The 20,748-nt window shown below is 45.8% G+C and overlaps 1 protein-coding gene across 1 annotated transcript in view; it reads right to left on the bottom strand.

Moving 5' to 3' along the window:
- The window catches only part of GNB3 (G protein subunit beta 3), a 30,160-nt gene extending 13,973 nt beyond the window's left edge, over window positions 1-16,187 (bottom strand). The window contains exon 1 of the mRNA XM_083481948.1: window positions 16,025-16,187. The gene's annotated coding sequence lies outside the window, so the exon portion shown is untranslated. The remainder of the gene's footprint in view (window positions 1-16,024) is intronic.
- Between the last annotated feature and the right edge of the window lie 4,561 nt (window positions 16,188-20,748).

Raw genomic sequence — 20,748 nt, 5'->3', positions numbered from 1 at the left:
TGAGTAGCAGCAGACTCTACATTAAAAAGCACACGACTCCCCCCCAATAACCCTGGGAAGCGTAGCTTGCTAAGGGCGCTGGGGATTGTGCCCCTGTGAGGCATAAACTACAGTTCCCAGTAGGGTTGCCACCCATCCTATACCCTACGGGATTATCCCTTATTTCAATGTAAAATGCTATGTTCTGTATTGATTCAATACAGGACATACCGTAGTTTGTCCTGTATTCCCCCTATTTCTGCTTTGCTGCTGGACTCACTCTCTCACTCTCTCTCTCTCTCTCTCTCTCTCTCTCTCTCTCTCTCTCTCTCTCTCTCTCTCCTTTCCTCCCCCCCTAATCCCACCTCCAAGGAAGAGCAAACCAGGGCAAGGCTTCCATGTTGTCCCTTCCCCTTCCCTGCAGCTTCTTCTGGGAGCACCAGGCCCCATCCCTCAGAGAGCAACAGGTTCTGAGTCTCTAGAAAAAAAGCGGTTTTTGGTCAGTGTAGCCCAGAAACCCGAGTTTTGAACATAAATTTTGAGAGGAGGGGAGAGAGCAGCTCCCCACAAGACTTGCCCTCCCTCCCTCCTTAATATTTTTTTATCTCCTTCCGAAATTGAACATGTGGAACAAAGCTCATCCCCTCATCAGAATATGCCCCCCTATTTATTTATTTTTGCCCTGGCCTGCATTTAGTGCTGTACAGTACTGCATGTGTGCGAAAGATCATGCATTACAGCTCCGGGTAGCAAAACACAAGACAGATTTACAAATTTGTGTGTGTATGTGTGTGTATTTGTGTGTGACAAATTTCAGAGGGGCCAGCCGGTTAGGCTGCAATAGGTTGTAATGGATTGCTTTGAAGTCATTTCAGCACCAGGTGGTGGCGACGGGGGTGGGTGGGGTGGATTACGCACCCCCCCTACCCACCCACCACCATCCTGTCCTGTATTTTGCCAGAACAAAGGTGGCAAAACCCTAGTTTTCCAGGATTACTGAGGGGAAGTCGTGTGCTAATAATAATAATAATAATAATAATAATAATAATAATAATAATAATTTATTTGTACCCCGCCCATCTGGCTGGGTTTCCCCAGCCACTCTGGGTGGCTTCCTCAGAAACCAAAAATACACTAAAATATCACACATTAAAAACTTCCCTGAACAGGGCTGCTTTAAGATGTCTTCTGAATGTCAGGTAGTTGTTTATCGCTTTGACATCTGATGGGAGGGCGTTCCACAGGGCGGGTGCCACCACCGAGAAGGCCCTCTGCCTGGTTCCCTGTAGCTTTGCTTCTCGCAATGAGGGAACCTCCAGAAGGCCCTCGGCGCTGGACCTCAGCACAGTGCGTACGCAGCCTTGGTCTCTCTTTGATCACATCAAGCCAGCCGTCCTATTTTCTGTTGTGCTGCTACTAAGCAGGAGCAACAGGTGGCAGTGCTGAGAGAGGAAATTCGGCAGCGCCCTAGGTAGCTGCTAGCACTTGTAGACGCTGCCTCACTCAGGGTGTTTCTCCCACCACCAGCTCAGTTCCTGTGTGTTGACTTGGCAAACACCCCTCCGCTATGCTGCCCAGCTAGGGACATCACCCAGTTAGAAAGAAACGCTAACTGATTCATCAGACGAGTTTTGAAGGATGAATTAATTGGTCCAATCTGCTGTTTTGGTTGTTTTTATCCTGGCCCGTCTTGTGGGTTTTAGGCTCTTTCTCTATATAATTGGATTCGTAGTGTTTGCTTAACGTGTACGGGACCATTGTTGCAAGCTGTCCTTTTTAGGCTGAACGGCGGAACTGAAGAGTTTTGAATGCACATGATTGGATAGGTTTTTTTTATGAAAAAGGCAGCTTTTCCTGTTTTTTAGATGGCACATGCATACGTCATAGCGGACCACATCTTAGAAGAGGGGTTCCGAAAGGGGGAAGCCCTCTTCCAAGATGGCACTGGCCACCTGCAATTATTGTAAGAATTTCTAGTAAAAATCATTGGCATTTTAAAATAGGGCTGTCTGATTAATTAGGTACATTATGTCGTTTCTGGTCATTTTGAATGTTATTAAATGAATGAATCCAATGGGATAAATCTATTGGAGGCTGAAGCTGTATGCACAGGATTTAAAACAATGTCAACTATGGGATTGAGGTAAGGGGCTGGAACAGCTTAACGTGTAACTTTTCAAACTGATGCCAAAGTTGTTGTTTTTTTGCAATGATTTTGTGCTGTTTTGTACCTTGAACCCCTTGTTTTGTGCCACCCCCAAAACTGAGCAATTCATACAGGAAATCAGGCTTGCAAGTTAACACCTCCCCCAATCCAACATTGTCCGATCCCCTCCAACTTGATGCCAAAGATTTGTGCTCGTGTTGTGCCATGAACCCCAAATTTTGTGCTGCCCTCCCAAACTGAGTTATTAATACTCAAAATGGGGGCCATAGGTCCCCCCAACCCCCCCCCAACATTTTCCGGTGTGGTGTAGTGGTTCAGAGCGGTGGACTCGTAATCTGGTGAAGCGGGTTCGCTTCCCCGCTCCTCCACATGCAGCTGCTGGGTGACCGTGGGCCAGGCACACTTCTTTGAAGTCTCTCAGCCCCACTCACCTCACAGAGTGTTTGTTGTGGGGGAGGAAGGGAAAGGAGAATGTGAGCCGCTTTGAGATTCCTTTGGGTAGTGATAAAGCGGGATATCAAATCCAAATCCAGTGCCGAAACTTTGGTGTCAGTTTGTAGGGGACCCAAATTTTTGGGATTACACATTAATGAAGCTGGTTGGAACGTTAACATGGGATAACAGGATGGCGAAAAGGCTAAAGATCCAAAGACCCTGCATGCCCTTAAGAGGCCAGGAGAGTGTCATGTGAAAATGGTCTGAATGTATGGCAACAAGGGTTTAGAGGAGGCTCATTCAACACTGACTCCTCTCTCTCCACCAGCATCACTCCATCTTCAGACTCCACTCACACCTGTTCTGCGATGGGCCACAGTGAGAGTTTCAGGTTTCAGGATGTTCTCTGGATGTTTTGCATCTCGCCTGATGATCTCAGGTAAGACTGTTTGGTGGTAGGAATATATTATTTGAGTGTTTCAGGGAGTGGCTGGTTCAGGGAGGAAACAGTGCACAGACCTTTGCCAGTTCAGAAATGTCCCCAAGCATTTCTTTCCTTCTTCCTTGCTTTGGAGAACTGCTAGTGCCATCTGTGTTCCCCAAGCAAACATGGAGAGAGGTTTCAAGGGCAGAGCTACCTACAGTGGCTTCATTTTCTTTGGATGGGAGATGGCACTGGAGCTTTCAGAGTGTTGTCGCAATGTTGACTTTATTTGCAAATATACAAGTGCAGCCGTGGCAAATAGGCAGCAGATCCCTGCTTCACAGAGATGCCCCATTTTTTCTCTATCCCCATCTTTGTTGAAATGGCAAACTGCCGTTCATCGCATACAACACATTGCAGAGCCCTTGTCCCAAACATCACCTCTGCAGATCAGGAAACCACCTGCATAGCCATTAGAGCAGGCATAGGCAAACTCAGCCCTCCAGATGTTTTGGGACTACAACTCCCATCATCCCTGACCACTGGTCCTGTTAACTAGGGATGATGGGAGTAGTAGTCCCAAAACATCTGGAGGGCTGAGTTTGCCTATGCCTGCATTAGAGAAATATTACAGTTCTTTATTTTTTTTAATAAATATTTATTAAAGTTTCAGAAAAAGGAATTGCATTAAAGCAGAAAATGCAAAAATAAAAGACAAAAATAAAAATACAAGACAAATACAGAATAAGTACACAGATAAAAAAATAAAAATAAAAATTCAACCTTTCCATATCTTACATTCATATCCTTGTTTCCCTGACCTCCTCATACCTCCCTTTTTTGTATTCCGATTCAGTTAATTAATTCAGCAATTTCTTTCCCTCCTTATTATCCTGATCTTTGATCTTAATATATTATAACATTAAATTTTTACCTATTTAAGAAATATTACAGTTCTTTAGCCAAAGGCCTGGCCACCACGCATTCTGAGGCTGGGTGGCGGCGAGATTTCATTTTTAAGAAAGACTTTGTGAAAAGGGTTAATACCCCCATGGCCTTGGTCCGGATCCCCCCACCTTACCCCCAAGCACCTTTCAATTTTAAAATCCCCATAGGAGATCCTAGTCACAGATTGCATGTTGATTGGCCCAAAATGATCAAGGCAGAATAAACCTGTGTGTTGCATGGCAGAACCTTGATTGAATCTCTTGCCATTAAGATAATAACTGTAAAAAAAGCAACATTAAAAAGCATCTGCAGGGTGTCCATACTAGATCAGGGCAGGGGAGGGATGTTTTAACTTGTCCTGCCCGTGTTGTTTACTTGATTGAAGTCCTCTCCCAAATATGCTAATAACCCCACTGTGGGGTGAAGGCAAGACAGAGGTATCCATATTGTGCCTGATTTTCTTCTTCAGCAACTACAGGATGGAGGAATTAAATGGTGCCAAAGGGAAGAATTAAACACCCTCAGGTACTGCTGTCCACATCCAATGTGGCCTCCCATTGGGTGATTCTATTGTTTTTATTGTTTTTCTATTGCCAACAAATATAGTATAGTAAAAGCTATGGTTTTCCCAGTAGTGATGTATGGAAGTGAGAGCTGGACCATAAAGAAGGCTGATCGCCAAAGAATTGATGCTTTTGAATCATGGTGCTGGAGGAGACTCTTGAGAGTCCCATGGGCTGCAAGAAGATCAAACCTCTCTATTCTTAAGGAAATCAGCCCTGAGTGCTCACTGGAAGGACAGATCCTGAAGCTGAGGCTCCAAGACTTTGGTCACCTCATGAGAAGAGCAGACTCCCTGGAAAAGACCCTGATGCTGGGGAAGATGGAGGGCACAAGGAGAAGGGGATGGCAGAGGACGAGATGGTTGGATAGCAGGAGGCAGTGGAAGACAGGAGTGCCTGGCGTGCTCTGGCCCATGGGGTCACAAAGAGTCGGACACAACTAAATGACTAAACGACTAAACAACAACAACAGCAACAACAAATTGTTTTTAATAGGTTGTAACTTGGCAGTCAGAGCAATGCTATAGCCACACACCACACTCTTAAAGCACATGGCTTTCCTCCAAAGAATTCGGGAGACTATGGTTTACCGCTCACAGAGCTACAGTTCCCAGCACCCTTAAACTGCCACTCCCAGGATTTTTTTTGGGGGGGGGGGGAAGTGCTTTAAATGTATGGCGTGTAGGCTTTGTTCTTGGTCTTCAGACAGCACCAGAAATTTCTCAGGCTTCACGTTCTGCAGGTAACCTCACTAGCCACCTTTCCACTCTCTTCCCTCAAGTTTTTTCCATGTCAGGCAGATGGATTTTTCCTGCTTCTTGCATCAAAGGGATACAATGGAGTCGCAAGGGAGTTGTTTACACTTCCTTGATTGCCACGAACTCCACTTCGCCCCTAAACTTTGCATATTATTCTGGAGTTATCAGTCTGGAATAAACTATCTCTTGGTTTTGTGCTTGAAATTGAAGAGCACAGACCAGAAATTTCTATACTTAAAATATGCTTTGGGTAAATATGATTGATTTCCCCGTCTGTACTGCAGGTATAAAAGGCTTGTTGAAGTATATTAACTAATCTGCATTGAAGGGACATTGAAAATAAAACTTTTCAGGAGTGACAAGGGAATATGCACCAGAGAAGTAACTGTTGAACAAGAGCCAAACTCCCTCTTAACTTCTTCTAGACCCCTTTTGTTTGGACTCTGGACGTCTCTCAATTCTGTTCACCTTCCACACTTCTCCTTCATGTGCTTTCTTTCTCGATCTTCAAACAAAACCAGCCTTTCTGGGTTGGAAGAAGATCTGAAGTGTTTCACATATGAGATGTCATAAAAAGACAAGCTCCCCCAGTTTAAAAACTAGGCAGTTTTCTCTCCTGTTTTTCTTGTTGCAGAGAGCCTTGACAATGCAAATTGAAATGATGGCTGCTATTTTTCATGAGGTACCACAGGATATTTTTTTAAAAAAATAATTTCTGGCCCACAGCTGCTACAACCACACTGGATCCTTATTGTGGTTTCTGTAAGGGTCAAAATCTCACATGGTCCTCAAGTTACTAGTCAAGCTGAGCAAATCAAGGCCATTGAACAAACAAACTGAACACAGCCAGAATTCCCAGTCCCAAACTAGCATTGTCTGAAGCTCTGGACAGGTCCTTCGCACCTTCCCTGTGGTTCACCATTTCCCACAGTTCAGTGGGTATGGTGTAATCTGCTCTTCTGTCCCAAGAAGAGAGTTGAACTTTGTGATGCCAGGATACTTGAATAGCTGTCTGTCTTCAAAGCTGCCTCCCTTTTGCAAAGGGCTGCCATCTGATGTAAGGAAAGTGGCTACCAAGGACAGGGCCTTTTAAGTGGTGGCACCTCAGTTAAGGAATGCTTTCCTCAGAGAGGTCTTGGTACCTACTTCATCGTACTTTCAAGAATCAAGGAAAGGCCTTTTAGAGTTAACTTTAGTCTTGCTTATTGTTTTTATCTGGCTTTTGAGATCTTTCTTCCTGTACGAACTGTACTTTTAATTTTTCAAAATTATTTTATGTAAAACACCCTGGGAATTTCAACTGAAGACTGGTATAGAAATTTTGATGGGTGATCATCTTCTAGGACAAATTTTCCTCCCTCTCTCTTCATGCAATACTCCATCCTCTTATTTATGGCTGTTCTGTGAGTTTTTCCATTTATAATATTTCACTTGCCTTAACCTTCCTGTAACTATAGCAGTGGTGGAAAGGCCAGTAGATCTACGTGTGCATCTCTGTTGTTTCCACGTTTGATGTTTCGGGAGTTTAAAATTGGTCCTGGCTTGGGGCATCTGTTCAATGCATTGGCACAATCTTCCTCGAGTCTCTTCTGCAGTAATATTAACCATGTGCTTTAGTCTGAATCTTGTCTGAGTTGTTGTCATGGTCCAGTTTATGGGCAGCCAAAGTCCCAGCTGAGGACATCGAGACTGGGGCAAGATGGCGGGGTGGGAGCAGGAATGAGAGTTCAGAAGCCAGGAGTCAGGAAGCCAAGAGTCTGAGGGTCAGAGAGCCGGGAGTCAAGAAGCCAAGGGTCCGAGGATCAGGAAGCAAGGAGTTACGAAGCCAAGGGTCCGAGGATCAGGAAGCAAGGAGTCAAGAAGCTAAACGCAACAAGGCAGGAAGCGTGTTGCTGTGGCAAAGAGCCAAAGGGAAATGCTGACCTTATATCACTTCTCGGCTCTTGCCACCAGGTGCTGTGAGTTACCAATTGGCCTCACCTGTGCGGCCGTGCCTTGCCTCTCCAGAACAAACTTAGGAAAGCCCCAGTCCTGCGAAGCCCTACTGGTCACAGGGCCTGGTTCCCGCACCAAGAGACTCAATAATATTTGTAGTGTTTATAGTGTTCTTTTAACGACACAGCCCTGGGTCTTATTATTCTTGGAGGCGAATGTGTGGTTCATTACAGTGGGCAATAGGCATACAAGCAAAGGAAGATGTGCAGCTGTCATGTTATCCTCTGCAAAACAGGTGTTTGAATATGACAGCCTTTTCCAACTTGAGCCCTCCACACAACAACTCTCATCAGCTCCATCCAGCACAGCTGTGCTAGATGGGAACTGATGGGAGTTGTAGTCTTAACCAAGACGCAAGGGTACGCAATACCAGCACCTTCCCCTCTTCCTCACATGTTAAAAGTGTGGCACTTACTGTGACAACTTCATAGCGAGTACTGACACCTTTTTTTTCTATAAAAAAGAACTGGTCTTAACAATCAGGAGGTTGGCAAAAGCTGGAATTGGCCTCTGACTTTTCTGTTCCCTCTCTTTTTCTTTGTCTTGTCTAAGGCCAGAACTGAATCCTGGCCCAATTTGGCCCAAGCTCTCTGCTCTGCTCCAAGGCTGCCTTTTCTTGAATCTGTTTGGCAATTCACAGTGCCAGACCCTCCAAGTGTCCCTATTTTCCAGGGATGTCCCTGTTTCTGATTTGATCCCAGAATATCCTGCTTTTCCTTAGGATGTCCCTATTTTCATTGGTGGAATGTTGGAGGGTAGGGAGTTATCCGACCCCTGAGGCATCTGAAGGCAATCCCTGTATAGGGAAGCTTTGTTTCTTAAAAAAATATGTTTAATTGTATTTTTATATATGTTGGAAGCTGCCCAGAGTGGCTGGGGCAACCCAGTAAGATGTATGGGGTAAAAAGAGTAACATTATCATTATGGAATGGGATGTCCCTATTTTCATCAGAGAAACGTTGGAGGCTATGTTGCAGTGCCAGAGTATAGCAAAAGCATCAGACACGCGTGTCCTGTCTCCCTGCACCCCTGGAGTTAATGGAAGGTAAAAGCAGTACAACATTATACTGGAGGACGAGGAGGAGGAGGAGGAAGAGGAAGAGAAAGGAGGGATTTGAGGTTTCTGCAGTGTAACACAGTGACTAAAAGTGGAAGTTATGCGCTGGAAAGCACGTGGTCCACATTTCACTGTGGACCCTCCCTCTTCTCAACCTTAACCCTCCAAGTACGACAACAGGATACTTTTCCATTTCTATTTATTTTGCTAGTTATAGGAATGGTGTTAGGGTTAAAGCAAAAACAGCAGAGACAGGTGGCACCTGAAAGATTAAGGCTCACAGCTGCAAGCACACACTTACTTGGGAATATGCCCCATGGTGTTTAATGGGGAATTACTTCAAAGTAAACATGCATAGAGTTGGTCTGCACCAGATTTGTGGTGGCAGAAGCTTTTATGGGCCAGTGCCTCCTTCGTCAGATTAACCATCCTTGGCGGACCATCTCTGCCTCCCTCCCTCCACCTGATCTGGTGGAACGCTCTGTCACAAGAGACCAGGGCCCTGCGGGACTTGACATCTTTCCGCAGGGCCTGCAAGACAGAGCTGTTCCACCAGGCCTTTGGCCAGGGCACAGCCTGACTCCTTCCCTCGGCAATCTTCGCGGAGCTCTGGCCCAATGGTTGCCAGTGGCTTGAATGAATTAATTTTATAATGAATGATTTTAGAGTGTTGTTTGTGCTGTACTTTTGTACTGTTTTATTGTTGTTAGCCGCCCTGAGCCCGGCTTCGGCCGGGGATGGCGGGATATAAATAAAATTTATTATTATTATTATTATTATTATTATTATTATTATTATTATTATTAATGGTCCAGCCAGGTGTGGCGAGGGAAGGCCTCTGAGCGAGATCAAAAGGCCATGGAACACAAGAGCTTTGGAAGATCTGTGACATTTCTCTTCCAAGCCCATGTGTGATAAAACATCAAATGAGTTATTAAAAAGATGGCAGTGGGGCTAGACCCATTGTTCCTTCTTTCACAATGCCGTCCCGCCATTCCTCTCTAGAACTCAGGCAGAAGGGCCATTTAGGCAAGAGGGGAAGGTTTCACCACAAAGAAGAGAACACACAGATTTGCGTAACATTTGCATTGGCTAATTTGTATGTATAGGCGCACGTTTAAAAATAATGGCTGGAATTTAAACAGAAACACAATACATCCCTGCATGGTGGGGAAGATTGCGGCCAGGTGACCTGCAGATTGCCTGCTCGCTCTTCCGCCCAGGTATTAACACTCAATGGGCCACTGCGACTCCCCTTATGCCTTACAGCAGACTGGGGTCAGAGAGCCCTTCAAAGAGAGGCTGTCTCTAAACAGACTCTGTAAATACGCTGTAATGTGGGGAGAGTGGCCACCCTATGGGGGAATGTACCCTGTGTCCTCACAACAATTTGGTGAGGTTGGTATGAGAGGCTAAGTCCTTGCCCACAGCTATCCAGCGGTGTGGGCTTTGAACCCCCTTCTTTCCAAACTAAGGCTTTCTCTACGACCCCAGATTGCCTCAATTCCAACCTCTCTGGCCACCCTCCTGGCACAGTGCTTTGCCCACCAGCCCTGCCTGGCTGCAAATGGTGCCAGTGTCCATTCCTCTGCCTCTAATGGGTGGCAGCTTGCCAACTCTGTCTACAGCCCCTCTCCTGTCCTGTGAGGGCCCCAAATCCCTGCTACTTCTCCCAGCTCTGCTAACCTCAGCCCCACATTCAAGGCACAGCTCTGTTGCCTCCTGGGTTGCTCCTCCATCTCCTCATCTTCTCCTTGTCCTATTTCCAAATCGTACCTCCCTTCCCAACTTCTCTTTTTGTCATTCACCACCCGCTCCGTCCCCTAACTTCTCGTTCTCCTTTAGCTATTTTTAAGCCCCCGTGCTCATTTCGGGGAAGGAGGCGTGATGGGGGTTGGTGCCTTACCGCGTGCGGCAAAGTTTGCACCGCTGCAAAGGTGAGGGGTTACTAAGCTGGCAGAAGAATCCTACGCTAGGGCAGAGGCTCACTTATTAGGAGGGATAGGAAGGGCTAAATATAGCAGGAGGCAGAGATGGAGCAGCTTAGGCTCAGGTCTCCAGCGGAACCTTCCAATCTCGCAAAGGGAACAGTCTAAATGAAGGCTGGGAATTGTTCCCAACCTCAGAAGGACAAGAAGCCACACACAAGGATAAGAATAACTCGTAGCTCCCCCTGAAGCCTCAGCCCTGCTGTACCCTACAGTAAGTGGCAGAAAGCAAATGTTGGCCCGGAAATGCAGCAAATTCTGCAAAGTATTTCAGTGGACATGCAGTAAGAACCCTGTCCATTGAACCAGGCCTGAAGCTGATCTGGCATCAAATGAAGCTTCTTTTGGATCAGGTTAGCCATATTGATTTGTATGCTGTTGGTGGATTCTTGTCACTGTCCTGTTGGGCTGTGTATGTGATAAAGGGGAGCCATACCGGGGTGAAGGCGTCTTCTTCTGTTTGTCCCCGTGTCAGTTTCAGTTTGTTAGTTAATTTTTCTAGTAGGGCTGTTTCCCATACTATTTGGTACCATTGGTCCATGCTTACTCCTGACAGGTCTCTCCAGTGTCTGGTTATGGTGTTTCTGGCTGCTGAGAGCAGGTGGGTTATGAGTTCTTTGTGGTGTAAATGGGCATTGTTGTCCCACACACGAAAACAAAGATCACCACAGCCAATCACAAGCAAACAATCACACCCTAGGCCAACCCCAACCTCTCTCACCACCAAAGGAACACAAGTGAACAACACAAGCAACGCTGACACCAAACTCTACATACATTAAACATAATAGAAACACCGCCACCCGACCCCACCCCTATCCATCCTCCCTCTCTCCACCCCCCCTCTTTTTTCTTTTTTCTTTTCTTCTCCCCCTAATGCCTCAACAAATGAAACGGATTTGTAAAAATGTTACATGGAAAAAAAATAAATACGAGGCACTACACTTCTGTAAAACAAGAAAATCCTGAATAAAATATATAATTTTTTTAAAAAAATGAAGCTTCTTTTGAGGCTGGAGAAAGCCAGGGACATGCAGACAGTCCTTCTTTCATATACACAAGGCAGAACCCGTGATGCTAATGCAATACAATCAGCACTGTTTTTCTAGAAAAAGAGGTGCTGGAACTCACCATCAACGCCTCCCTTGTTCTCTTATAATGGCAATGGCGCCCACCTGAGAGGTGCCAGAATTGAGTTCCAGCTGGGGAAAAAGCCCTGAATACAATCCATCTAAAAATGACAAAATGGTAAACTCGCAGAAAGAAAGAAAGAAAACAACACTTTGGGCTTTTCCCTACAATCAAGCAGTATATAAACTTTATGAAATAAAATAAACAATAAATAAAATGGAGGTGGACGGTTGGAGAGTGTAGGCCATAGTACACCTAAAATATATTAGTTTTACAATAGTGATTCAGTAAGATGTCCTTCCAAGTGGTAACATATTTTACCTCTACCTCACCTTTAAAAATAGATGATCGAGCCTGAAATGCAAAAAACATATTGGCTCTGTGATTTTTTTGTTGGGTTATGACTGTGTTCAGTGGATTCCCCCCATACCCTGGCTGGGACCAGCATGGCTGCCTGCACACCTTTGTTTACAGCTCTGAATGTGATCATGTATGGTAATGGATACAGAATCATAGAATTATACAGTTGGAAGGAATCCCAAGGGTCATCTAGTTCAACCACCTGCTATCTAGGAATCTCAACTAAAGCATCCAGATGGCCACCCAAACTCTTCAAGGAAGGAAAGGTCACCGCCTTCCAAGGGAGTCTGTTCCACAATTGAACAGCTCTTACCACCAGAAAGCTCTTCCTGATGTTTACTTCTAATCACACTTTCTTGTAGCTTGAAGCCATTGGTTTGAATCCTACCCTCCAGAGGAGGAAAACAGAAAGTTGCTCTACCTTCCATTGGATATTTAGATATTTGAAGTTGGCTATCATATCTCCTCTCAGTCTTCTCTTATCCAGGCTAAACATACCCAACTCCCTCAACTCTTCTTCATAAGGCTTGGTTTCCAGATCCTTCATCATCTTGGTCGCCCTCCACTTCACACGTTCCATCCAGTTTGACAATATCCTCCTTAAATTGTGGCACCCAGAACTGGACATGGTACTCCAGGTGTGGTCTAACCAAGGCAAAATAAAGCAGAACTATAACCTCCCTTCATGTGGGCGCTGTACTTCTGTTGATATAGCCTAGAATAGCATTAGCCTTTTTCTCTTGCTGCATCACACTGTTGGCTCATGTTAAGCTTTTGGTCCACCAAGACCCCTAGATCCTTTTCACATGTACTGCTAGTAAGCCAGGTGTCCCCCATCTTATATCTGTGCATCTGGTTCTTCCTGCCTAAGTGCAGAATCTGACATTTCTCCTTACTGAAATTCATTTTGTTAGTTTTTGCCCAGTTCTCCAGTATGTTAAGGTCATCTTGGACCCCGATTCTGTCTTCTGCGGCGTTAGCTACCCTCCCAATTTGGTGTCACCTGTAAATTTGATGAGCATCCCCTCAATACCTTCATCCAAGTAGCTGAACGACAATGGGCCCAGGACAGAACCCTGAGTCACCCCACTTGTCACTTTCCCCCCCAAGATAATGAGGAACTATTAGTGAGCTGAAATGAGCTTACGTTTTGCCCTGTTGATTTTGTTGGGACATAAGCATTAACTTTTAAATGATGTGACTCTGTAGGCTTGTTGTGTTTCTCATATGTTATACATAAATCCTGAACAGTTCTCAATAGATAGAGAGATGCTTGATTTACTTTACCTGTTACAGTATAGGGTAGAATGGAAGCTTTAATTAGGTGATCAACTAAAGCTTTCTTTGTTTAATTAAGGAGTTTGAGGGTTAAGAGCACACTTGTTTATTTTCTGATCCTATCTGGGTCATGTTTATCTGATTTTAAGTGAACTTTAGAGACTTTATCACATTCGTATCCTGCTCTTTGTCCAAGCAGTTTAGAGGGGCATGAATATGTTAATCCTATTTTATTCCCACAACAACCCTGTTTGGATGGGTTAGGCTGAATATTAATGACTTGTCCAAAGTCATCTGAGGACTTCATGGCTGAGTAGGGATTTGAGTCCAGGTCTCCACAAATTCCAGCTCCAAAACACTATACATCATCCATAATTCTGTACAACACATTATGACATTTAAAACAAATAAAACCTGTCTTTGGCAATTTGTTCCGTCACTAAGAAAACAAAAACAAAAAAATGGAGGAGATGCTTCTTCTGTTGCTATTTCTTCAGCTATAATGAAGAGTTATGACAGCTGTGAAAATAACTACAAGCCCTTCTATTCTATAATAATATCTTAGTTGAACCTACCTAGATGCCTCAGCCTTACACATATTAAAAAAACACCTGTTATTACTATCTGAATTCTTCCTTTTTGTTCTTAAAAAGTGCCCCATGTCCTGTATACGGTGCTTTGCTAATGCCACCAGTGATTGCATTTATCTTCTTTGCAATATCTTAATACTACGTTATCACATCTGGTTGGACCTATTATATTCTTTCGGTCCTTCTCAGTAGTGCTAGAGCACCTAGACAACTTCGCCTATGTTATACAAAATATGGCTTTCCCCGAAGGACTGTACCATAAAACAAGGCCTCTAGATCCGTCTTCACTGACTGGGTGCCTTCTAGATGTTTTGGACTATCACTCCCATCAGCCACAGCCAAGACAGCCAGTGGTCAAGGATGATTCAAGCTATAGTACAGCAAGTTCTAGAGAGCACTACGTTGGCTACTGCTGCTCTAGGGTAAAGCACCACACATTAAGGCCAATAGCCTGGATAGCTCAGCTATTGGTTACAGCATGGCGCTGGTAACGCCAAGGTTGCAGGTTCGATCTCCACTGGGGGCAGCTGCATATTCATTCTTGCATTGCAAGGGGGTCAGAGTGGATGATCCTCAGGGTCCCTTTCAACTCTGCAACTTCTATATGAAGAAAGCTCACACTGGTAGTTACCTTAGGACCAAACACCGCTCGCTAAGGGCAAGAACCAATGAAAGCTGGCCATATGTTCACCTGGTATGTGGAAAACAAACCTGGTGTGAAACAAGCATGTGAACAATACCTCTGCTCCAAACCAGCAGCATTTTTCCAAATATAAGAAACTGAAATATTTTCTACATTAAAAAAAACCCCAGAGTATTTGGTGACTCTGTTTTGCTTTCCATACACTTCATTGATATTATCAGGACAATCAGTTTAGGGTAGGATCACTCAGGTTTTCCCCTCAATACTATGTGTATGTGTGTGCTTGTGGCTCAGTTAACAAAAGGAAGCTCCCAGCTGTGCTTACGTCCAATGCCATCCAAGGCATTTTGCCACCTGAGGCGAAGACCAAGAGGGTGGACCGAAAGCAACTGAGACGGCAGCTGAATCTTCACTTTGGCACTGGAGACATCTCAGTATCTGTTGCCACACCTGAGGGCAGCCAGCTACCCTAGAGCTGCAGAGGCATGCCGTGCTGCACAAACCGCTTCAACCCCTCACTGAACCTGCTGCCTCAGGTTGCCCAACGATAGGGCCGGACCTGTAAGTTTTTGCAGACTGGCAGCTGACCGTTACACAAGCGGTAGGCCAAAATAGCAACAACTCTGAGGGATGTACTCAGTGTGCCTTGGCCCACCAATGCAGGGCACCTCCTGACGTTGCTGTGTGGGTGCCACTTGCCTGTACAACAGAGTGGTGTGAACTTTTGTTTTTGAGACTTAAATCAGCTAATGTCACAAATTGAAAGGAAACGGACCAGTGGGGAGGAGCAGGCAGTGCAGATTCCTCTGCCTTGAATTTCTACGGCACCCCAAGTTTTCCTCTTGAGGCAGGGAAGGCGGGTGAAGGCTATGGCAAAGAGCTGTAAATAGAAAAGGGAAAGGCACGGAAGGACGTGGGATTAATAGATGTCTTGGGACTCCATGTAATCCCTATGCAGGGAGGACTTGCTTGTCCTGTTGACCCTGAGCTCCTTCAGCACCGGATAGAGTTGATCCACCACCATTCTTACCCTCCTCCTCCTCCTGCCAGCAGAGATCAAAGGGCAGGATAAAATTACCCTGATCTCTCCTCCTCTATTCCTTCAGCTCCCACCAAATGTTGTGGATTCTTTCTCCAAAGAGAACTCTAAAAGTACGGTGCAAGGGTGAGAATCTGAAGCATGTGGCTGCCAGCTCATTACATTAGGGGGACCTTTTTCTGGGAGAAGCGGGACTCCTGGTCCTCTCTCCTTTTCAGTGAGCAGAACAGAACTTGTGCCAACCTGCCAACTCTGAGGTCCCACTTCAGGCAGGATGCGTAAATCCTTCAGGACAGCAAAAAGTACAGGGGAAAGCTCGTTCACCATCACTCATGAAGCCTGGTCGCTTTTTAGTTTGTAATGAGTTCGTCAGTTGGAAAGTTGATCAGTGATAGAGATAGATAACACTCCTGTTGCCTTCACAAGGGACAATATGCACACCGCCGCTCCACACACTACAGAGATAATGGGTTGGGGGAATGTAGTTTTGGGAAAGTAGCCCCAGAAACAAAATCACTTTTACGCAATCGCCTGTCCCACAACCTTCTTAAACCAGGTCTCTTTCAACACCCTAGGAAACCCAGAATTTGCATTCCACCAAGTCAAAGAGTGAGGGATCCGGGAAAACAGGGAAAGGGGAGAAGAAACAAGAAGGGAGTCTACTCTTACCGTTCTCTATGGGCTGACCCCTCCTGCTCGGGACCCCCTGGCTCCCTGGGTGGGGGGTCTGGCTCCTTCAGGCCACGAGGTACCTGCTCCCACTGCTAGTTCACTTCAGCTGTTTGTGTTCCAGCACCAGCGGCAGTCCACACGCTTGGTATCTCTCGCTGGCTCTCAACGTCTCATCCTCTCCCAGGACAGATCTCCCTGTGGGGAGCTGGGATACTGTGGAGGGAAGGGTGGGGGTTTGGGGGAGGGCCAATTCCAGGAGCAGCATCAGGCAAATTAAATCAGACACCAGAGAGTTGGGGAAATCGGATTGGGACTTAATGCAAAGCAAGCGGGTTGGGAGGGGAAAGAGAGGGAGAGTTATGTGCTTTCTCGAAAGGGGGGGGGGGGAGAGCACATCCAGAGAATGTTGGTGTGATTCATTTGTGTTTTGCATTAAGATAACAGAAACGATCCCAGGGAGAAAATATACATGCATATATATATATATATATATTTCATTTTATGGGGAATGGGTCTGGAGGGGTATCCAGAGGCAGGCAGGCTATATTCTGGCGAAACCCACTGTCCTCTTGAACCCCACCTTAGGTTGGGAAAGGGCAGCAATGGGGACACACACCTTAGGGAAATAATTGAGGCAACTGTATTCTAGAAAAAAGGTGTTCAGCGGACTGCCAAATGCATTTGGTCGGAGGCCTTTTGGCAGCTGTGTTCTGGGATGCTGCTGGAGAAGGATTATCTTGGCCTCAATCTCTTTTAATCTCTCCTGCAGCTTTGGCCCAAGCCTGAGATAAATACCTTTTAACGGATCGCATTCTGACGTCAGGAAGCCATCAATCTAATCAGCTGGGCCACTTCTGGGCCAGAGGTAGCCCACCATGCTGAGAGGGCCAGGGACCTCACATGGATCCGAGGCCGGCTAGCCCCCCGAGGGGCTAGTAATGCGCCCTCTTCCTCCCGCAAAATGAGCATCATCTGTGACAACTGGATTTGAAATGAGCTCTGGGTGTACAGGAGAAAAGGGCAATTGGATAGGGAAGCAGATGTTGCAGAGAGAATGGAAAGGGGGAAACGCATTTAGTTCTCCCCGGTTCCCTTTAGAGTAGGATAATAGTAATAACACTTAGCATGTATATTGTTCATTTCAAGCATTCTTGGTGCTTCAGTAATCCTTTGGGCAGCCCCGTGTGGAAGCACAGCATTATCCTCATAATGCAGATTGAGTAGCTAAGGCTGAGATTGCTATTTGCCTGTGGCTACCTAATGAGTTTTGCGAGTGAGGCGAAACTTTCGAGTTGAGGCATCTTAGCTTCTACTCAGCAGCAGCAACAACAACAACAGGTGGGAGCAAACCACCTATCAGTTTTTATCAGAATCGCATTGAAGCAAATGTGTAACACACACAAAAGCACTTGCTTGGCCATCCCATATCTTCCCAAGCTCATTGGGACTGGATTAGCTCCCATCAAGTGGCCAGGCAGTCAGGAGCCACAGACAACGTATGAAACAGATCTACTCTATTTTCATCCAGGGCTGTTTTTATAGCACCATGCTTAGCCCTCAATCCTGGAATGGCAAGGGTTAAGCCTCCCCCCCCCACCCCCAGTGCTATAGTCTGGATCCAATCCAGTAGGGTTTTGCTGCTTTCAGACAAAGGTTGCTTCCAGATGACCCGTTTATTGACCATCCTTCCTGATTTGATTGCACAAAGTTTGCAGGGTGGTATTATGACGTTTGATGCTTTTGCGCTCCGATCTGTTTTCAGTGAGGTTGCACGACGAAAACATTTGCTATCTCACACTTTACAGCAGAATTTCCTGGCATTTGCCTTATCGCAAAGTCTGGTTTTTTGTGAGGGAATAGGTTTGTTGCACAAGAGCACCAAATCCACTTTAACTGCGTAGTCTGAATTTGCTGGTGGCATTTGATGGCAAAACAGCGTCTTGAAGCACCTAAAGATTTCAGGAGATCAAAAAATGGCTGCCTCATAGAATTGTGGCACTGTCGAGTTGGAAGGGACCGCAAGGGGTCGTGTAATCCAACCCCCTGCAATGCAGAAATCTTTTGCCCAATTTGGGGCTCGAATCCACAACCCTTGAGATTAAGAGCCTCATGCTCTGCTGACTGAGCGATCCTAGTTTAGGTAACTCATGTTCTGCTTAGTTTTGACTTTTATCTCCCATCATTTCTGCTTCCATGCTGTTGCCCCAGAGCCTAAGGGTGATTCCATATTGGATAATCCCACTTGGTTCACTCACTTTTTATAGGGCCTTGTGTATGATGTTGTCACCAAATCACCGTTCTCTTGTCTTTTCACCACGCTTGTTTTTCCGATTGCAGAAAATCTGACTTTTTAAAGGGGGGGGTGTTGAATCTCCACTGATACTGCGGTCTTGTTCTTCCATTTTTTTAAGAGATGCTGTTTTGAAAAGTGTGGTGACATATTGGACAGCTGAGCCAATTCCCACCTGCTTTTCAGCACATGCTCACTATTTCCATACCTGGAGGTGCCATTTTATCAACGTTAATTTTTTTTTTAAAAAAAATATATTAAGACTTTTAATTTGAATTGTAGAGTTGGAAGGGGACCCTCCCACGCATCTGGTTCAACCCCCTGCAATGCAGGAATCTTTTGGCCAGGGTGGGGCTCGAACCCACGAACCCGAGATTAAGAGTCTCAGCAAGGGGCACCCTTGAAGCTGCAAAGGTGTTCCATGTTTAAAGCACATACACAAACCATGTTGCCTTTTCTGGTCCTTACAGTCAACATCCTTTTCAGTGTGTCCCTCCCCCCTCCCCTTTATAATTTGACCTAAAACATTCAAAAAAGTTATTGAAGTAATTGCTCAGTAGTATTTGCACTGTCGGGATGCCTCTGGTTAAATTTTTGGGAATCCTGCAACGTGTTTAAGTTTTTACTCTGCTAACTATACATTAAGGGACACGGGTGGCGCTGTGGGTTACACCACAGAGCCTAGGACTTGCCAATCAGAAGGTCGGCGGTTCAAATCCCCGCGACGGTGTGAGCTCCCGTTGCTCGGTCCCTGCTCCTGCCAACCTAGCAGTTCGAAAGCACATCAAAGTGCAAGTAGATAAATAGGTACTGCTACGGTAGGAAGGTAAATGGCGTTTCCGTGCACTGCTCTGGTTTGCCAGAAGCGGCTTAGTCATGCTGGCCACATTACCCGGAAGCTGTACGCCGACTCCCTCGGCCAATAAAGCGAGATGAGCGCCGCAACCCCAGAGTCGGTCATGACTGGACCAGGGGTCCAGTCAGGGGTCCCTTGACCTTTACCTTTTATTTGCACTTTCACACATTTTTTTTTTTAAGTGCACTCAGGTGAATTGTCCTTTTCTTCCTCATGTGGCTATGTCATATCCTGTTGTGTGGATGCATAAGGCAAAGTGGGAAGCCAGCTGTAATTCTGCGAGTCCCTTGCGGTGCAAAAGCAACGCTTGGGCCACCAATTCGTCTGCCCAAAGGCCCAGGCCCCTCCCAAGAATGGGGTCATTGCCATCTTTGATACTCTCCCCTCTCAGCTTCTGTTTGACTACAATATAATCCCATCTCTGGATGCTAATCCCCTGCGCAGGAACAACAGTGGATTGTGTTTATCCCAGACTGGAAACCTGTAAACAATCCAGAAGTTCTCGTCCTCCCTGCTGTTTAGCTGTGCAATCCAGTACAGATACAGGAGACCATGTACGTCTAAATAACTGCGAGTCTGAATACTAAAAGCCATAGCTAGTTATCAGTAACTCTTTTCCTAATCTCGCCCACTGAGGGAAGGGCTATTCATCTGTTTTCCCTTTCTCCAGGCCTCTGTCTCCCAGCATCATTTGTTAATTAAATCTTTGCTTCCAGTGGCAACTCAAATGCCCCACGGGCTCTCCCTCTCTGTTTTCATCTCCGTCCCCACAGTTTTGACAAGCTCCCAGGAGCGATAATCACACTCATCCAAGTTGGACCTGTTGACTTTCATCCTCAAAAACTGCTTTCTCACTGCCACGTTTAGTAGCAAGCCTGTAGTTTTCCCACTTTCTGCCCAAGAGATGCAAAATGCCACCGGTGCAAAGTAGGTCATTCAGGCAGGGTTAGTGGTGAGGTTTGACCCTGTGGCATGTTGTCTGCACTGGTAGACTATTGTGCACATGGTGGGGTGCGTCTTCAGCGCAGTGTTATGTGGTGCCTAAACATCGTGTCATTTTTGTCTCAGAAGCAAGGACTCTTGTCCGGTCTGTGCTGTCCTTTTTGCGGGGAGGGCGGGGGTCAGTCTGAAAAGGAAGCTTTCTTCTGTGTGCTCTACCACACATACAATATGCTGCACCACCACATGGGAAGGACTTGCCATGGAAGGGGAAACAAAGATCTGGTTGCTTGTTAAAGAGATCAAGCAACTTCTGGACCACTTATTCCATCAAGCTTTCTCTCTGGATAAGATTTCATATATATCTGAACTGCACTGCACTCCTGCTATTGTGGGCGGTTGGGCTAAATGACCTTTGGGGGGGTCCCTTCCAACTCGATAATTCTATGAACTGCTGGAGACTGTCATCGTTTTCCAGGAAGTTGGAAGATTTTCACGAAGAAAGGATCCATATCGTCGTTTTACTTTTGCCTGGCTTTGAAGGGTTTCAAAAACAGTGGGGCAAAACAAATTAGTATGTGCTCTGTAGGAAGAGAATTACCCACCCACCTTTGAACGGTCATGCTATTAGACCGT

The sequence above is a fragment of the Podarcis liolepis genome, assembly GCF_965112155.1.
Source record: "Podarcis liolepis genome assembly, chromosome: 17".
In the NCBI taxonomy this organism is placed as follows: domain Eukaryota; kingdom Metazoa; phylum Chordata; class Lepidosauria; order Squamata; family Lacertidae; genus Podarcis; species Podarcis liolepis.
The sequence above is the reverse complement of the archived record's forward strand: the minus strand, read 5'-3'. Positions and strand labels throughout refer to the sequence as shown.